Source organism: Bidens hawaiensis, unplaced genomic scaffold (assembly GCF_021521415.1).
Source record: "Bidens hawaiensis isolate Kalapana, Puna unplaced genomic scaffold, B.hawaiensis_p1.1 tig00000055_1, whole genome shotgun sequence".
Taxonomy (NCBI): domain Eukaryota; kingdom Viridiplantae; phylum Streptophyta; class Magnoliopsida; order Asterales; family Asteraceae; genus Bidens; species Bidens hawaiensis.
Window position 1 is genome coordinate 300,687 of NW_027491016.1, and position 5,800 is coordinate 306,486.

Sequence of the window (5,800 nt, forward strand, 5' to 3'; positions counted from 1 at the left end):
TACCTCCTTGTGACCACCATCCGGCGTGAGAATCAGACTAGATTGCTCTGAATATAAGTGTATATTAAGAGAAATAACTAGAGCAGATAAGATATGTGATGGTATCAGATAATATAAGATGATATGATATATCAAGATATAAGATGATCATACCGTTCCAATGTGTTGGAGTATTTATAGCCGAAGGTAGGTTTCCAAGCAGGTACAGCCAGCTGTATAATATTCCTTTTCAACCAACTGTGGGCTACGCACATGCCATGCTGGTGGTTGGTGGGTAGGCAGCGGCTGATAGTGACATGGCCGGCTGTGTACTATTCATTTTCTACCAACTGCAGGCTATGTACGTGCCACGATGAGGGTTGGTGAGTAGGCAGCGGCTGATAGTGACATTTTGTACTAGAGCGTGCTCCTCGTCGTACTGTTGTCAGTGAGCTGTCACCCTGTGATGGGCTGCTTTGGTCAGATCTTGTCTATTTTGTCCATACCTTGGCAGGTATAGTACAAAAGATCCTCCAGAAGCGTACGGACTGGCTCATTTGGGCGGGAGTATTCCCGCCTTGCTCATTCCTTCTTCAGGTGACATTACTGAATTATTGAGAGTTAGTGCCTTGTGCGTGTAGCCTTACTATTAGTGCGGGTAGCCTTCCCTGATGGCTTGTATCCGCAGCTGCGAGAACAGGCGGGGTACTTCACCATTGGGAGGCTTTCCTGCGAGAACAGCTGGCGTACTGCGCGTAAGGTCTTCATCTCTCTGAGCATGGTGGGTCCTGCGGAACCAGTTGGTCTTTGCTCAGACGTCCCTCTTCAAGGTGAGTCTTGCGGGTCCAACTGGGCTCTGCTGGGACCAACTGGGCTCTGCTGAGAATAAGAAGATAAAAAATTCGTGATTTACCCAAATCGGTTCATATAATAGGCAACATAGTGTCACAGATTTTCCCAACATCATGGATCAATATTATTACATTTTAATGTTCTTTACATGCGTCAATAAGCTGTTTAATGTTCGGTTCAATTTGTTTTGATGCTTCACCCCACCCAACCTTTTACGGTTGTTGTATCCATTAAATATTTTTTTTGTCTGTTAAAGGTAACAAATGACATGTTAAAAAGCTCATGTTAAATAAATTAATTTGATATTAGTTAATGCTAGAATAAAACATTTCAACTTTTCGTTAAAATGTTTAGTCATAAGGCTTGCAAACTTTATTGTCATAGGTTTGAAACCTGATTTAAAAGAGTTTTTAATTTCTATAATTGTAGGTTTCTTTTTTAACGGTGTTCTTGGATGACTGACGTCTAAAACGTTAAATCAAATATGGAAAATTAACATATCGTTTCAGATCTACTCACTCAGATATTATAGGTAGTCCTACACGATGTTGAAAATATATTATTATTGTTATTATTAACTTTACTATTGTTTTATCCGTTAATCGTATTGAGTTCACCCCTTACAATTTACGAGCAATCTTGATTACCTGTTTATCTATCTATCATGTCTTTTTGTTTCGTTTTTCTCTTCTTCAATTTGAGGCTATGTTCTTCAATTTTTTATTAGACACATTTTCTGTCACATCTACTAATTTACATTATATAATTTTTAAACCATTTATTAATTAGTGTTCAATTATTAATTTTAATATATATAAAATAGAATTTTGGTGCCGTAAGGGTCCTATTGGGCTATTTGGCGGCACCGTATTAGTTAGTAATTTCAGTTTTGTTTTATTTAGTTTAGTTATCATAACGAACTTAAGGGAAACCGACTAAATGTCAATTGTTTTTTGTTTTGGTTCTGCTATCATAACGAAGCTAGCGAAAATCGACCAAATTCGAGTAGACTCGCCTTTTCAACGCCTGTGACTGACAACGCTCGGGTTTTACCAACGTGCAAGTTTACCGTCCGACGCCCCCTGGCCATCAGTTCACCTTCATATTTATATTTTTGTTTTCATTTTTTTAGCTCTAGTACTGTACTGAGCGTAATCAAAACCGAACGAAATCGTGTCGAATTACTGCCACAATGACCGAGACCAACAACGCTTGTATTTTCCACCGCCCGGGTTTGCCAAATAAACATCGTTTTAATTTTTTTGTTTTTTTATATGTTGATATTTTTATAAAAGTTAAATTGACGAATTAATTTTTTGGGCTTTAACGCTCAAGCTTTACCAACGATGTCTATACCCTAAGAACATAGCTGATACTAACCGAATTCGCGCCGACTCATCATCATAACTCTTGGGTTTTACCAACGTTCGAGTTTCAACGCTAGAGTTTTGTCAGCTACCCCGGCACAACGCGCCAGATAGAAGAACTGGTTACAGATAATTTCAATTTTACAATGCATTATTATCGGTGCAATAGTGGTAGAAGAAGTCATAACACAGTGATTGCGAGCAAAAGAATAGTCATTTCAATTTTTTATTACAGATAATCAAGTTGATGCAGATGGTGGCTGGTGGCAGGTGGCTGATGGTGGTGGTAATGAATGAAGGTTGGGGTTTTACTTGGAAGGAGGAGGATGTGCTGGTGTGGGACCCATAATATGCTTTTTGTTATTAAAGAATTGTCACGCCATCATTAAAATAGACGGAATTAGTGTTGATCTAATTTGGGATTGTTAGAAAAATATGCTAAAAGTTAAGATTAACAGTAAACATTAATTTGTTGAAAACAATTCAGGCAAAATAGTGAAAGCTGTGAGTATTTAAATTCATTAAAAGAACTTATATTTACTTCAACCAAAAACTATATTTTATTTTTCTTGAATTAATAAAACTATTTCTAATAACTGTCACATCATACTTTCATTAGATTGAACCATGAATTTATTTGTATTACACGATATTGGTGCTTGCTTAGTCACGTATGCTTTCATTTTTTTCCGACGACATTTAAACTTAACTTGTTTTTGACTTTTCATCAATTCATCATCATTTTTGTTTGATTTAAGACGGCCTTAACTTCTCTAGAATCACGAGCCTAATCGATATAGAATTATAGACTCAAGAAAGCTTAGAACTCGGTTCAAGAGCTCGAAGAAGTCAATGCGTATTGAAATTGTGCTCGATAAAACATACCTGATTTAAAACTGTTTAAAGTATGCATAACATTTTGTTAATACCTATTGAAATTGTCACTAAACAACCTTAAAATGACAATTTTGAAATTTAACACATACCAACATTGTAAATCTGTCACTCATTGTTTGAAAACCTTTTATTATTTTTATGTATTTTTCATTTTTAATTGATCATTCGTATATGTACATTTTACTTGTGTTAACTTAAATTGTGTCGAGAAATTGACTAGCTAAATGCTATGTTTCATTTAATTTATAGTTTTAATGTTTGCAATGTACAACTTTTTCTAGATACGGGTGTTCTATATTAGTTACAAACTCATCAAACATAAAACTCTACCAAGCCAAAACCATTTAAGACATAATCGAATTGCATATGTGGGTATCCATTCAACTTTAAAACGAAACCAATCTCGATAACCGGTTTTTGGTTCTAGAAAAGTGTTTTTAGTTAAGCCAATAACCCGAATGACATATATTGAGCTATGATGCTTTCTATTAGTACATTCCATTAATCATTTAGCCATTAAAAATGAGAAATTAGCTATATAACCCGATGAACTTGAAATCTGAGACGACGAACACCGGCCTGGCTAATATTCGTTTTTTTTTTGAAACCGAACCAAGTTAAAATTTGGCATTTGGTTCAGTTTTACAACTTTGTGTTCGGCTTAGTTTGCTATGGTTTTGATTGGAAAATATTTAATCCAATAAAACCAAGAGCGATTGGATAAACACTTATACTTTTGCGGTTTACATAATTTGATAATAGTTTATTATATACTAGCTTTAGAATATGTGTGATGTATGGCATGCTTAAAAAATTATAATTAAGCTACAGAAATTAAATGATTAAATTTAATAAAAAAAACATATATTATATCAAATTAAATGGTTTTATAAGTTTAAATTATATATTTTTAATAAGAGTAAAGTGCCAATTTCGTCCCTGAGGTTTCGTTATTGTGCGAATTTCATCCAAATAGTTTTTTTCTTTTTTTTGCATCATAACCCTTGAGGTTCTATGATTGTTGTCAGTTTCATCCAAATCACTAACTACATCCAAAATGTCAGTTAAGTACTTCTGAAAATACCAAAATACCCTTACTATGTTATAAAAGAAACCCTGAAAAAGGAAAAATAGATACAAAAATAAAATACACCCACCTAATTACCAGTTTCTCTCTCCTCTCCAACACACCAGCAGGCAACCACCATGGAATAGCACCGCCGCCGCCGACCACTCTTTCGTGTTCATATCATCCTCGCCACCCACAGTCACAACCATGTAGGCAACGCCATCACCACAGTTGCCGAATAACGTCGGAAACACCACCACAGTGGCTTGGAGTGTTGTGGAGGACGATGGACTAGACACGATTTATCCCGGCAAGGGTTTCAGATCTTGGAAAATTGAAGACGGTCCGTGTCATCGTGAAAGGTTTCAGATCTACACCAGGTGATGGCGGTTACTGTTGTGGTGGTGACGTGGATGTTTGTCTGGTGGTTGAGTAGAAGTCGTATGGTGACGGTGATAAATTGATATTAAATTAGGGGTTATAGTTTGGAGAAGATGGAAAGATGATAATTTTGTGGTCTTGAACGATAATGGTGATTATATTTTTATTTTTCAGCCTTTTATGGTTATTTAAACTGTTTTAGTTTTTAAAGTTTAGAAAACAATAAAATAAATTAATAGATAAAAGGACAAAAACGCCCCTGACTTAATGATGGAAAATAGATGAAGGTAGTGTTTTGGACGAAATTGGCAAGGACCATCAAACCTTAAGGGATCAGATGCAAAAAAGAAACTATTTTGATGAATATCGCACAATTGATCAAACATCAGGGACGGAATTAGCACTTTACTCTTTTAATAAAATACTCATATGAATTTGTGGTGTATTTTCACACAATTTTCTTATAATAACGAAAAAGATGCCCCTAACGATTTTATAAGCTGTATTTATAATTTTTAATGGAATGTTGAATTCTAACAAAAGATGATAAGTTGTTTCATTATGAATGATATAAAATCTTCAAGTGAGACATGTGTTCTAGCTATTTTCTTTTATTAGAATAGGTACTTTTGTTTTTTCAAAATAAATTATTTTACATGTCAAATTGTTAATATGTCTTGGGCCAATTTGGAAGCCCAAATCAAGGAAGTCAAAAAGTTTGGCAACAGGTCTGAATGTCTGATATGAAAGGGGTTGTTAGGTATATCTTGACGGGCTGTATTAGATTGGGCTAAAGCCCAGATTCTGAGCTCAAACCCACGATAGCGATATCTGGTTAGTCCAACAATGTAATCTGTTAGCGTATTCCGAACCTGTCATGAACCCATATATGTGACATGATACGGAAGACAACACGAACCCAAAAATCATGTCAGTCACATGAACCACAAGATGACACAAGTCTTCACAGTTGACATGAACACAACCAACCCAGTTTAACCCATCTTTATTTTAGTTGGCAAATTAATATTTATATTCTAAAGTTACGAATTTACTATAAAATATACATACCGATATATAATATTTACTTTTAAACCATAAAATTCAATGCTCAGAGAAAAAATAAGTGCAATCACAACACATATTCTGTTTAGTTAACTGTGTTTGTGGTTTGCCCCGAACCCGAGACTAAACATAAACATCACATTAACGTGTTTTTTCCCTTCACGTTATCTAACATGTTAGCACATGTAGA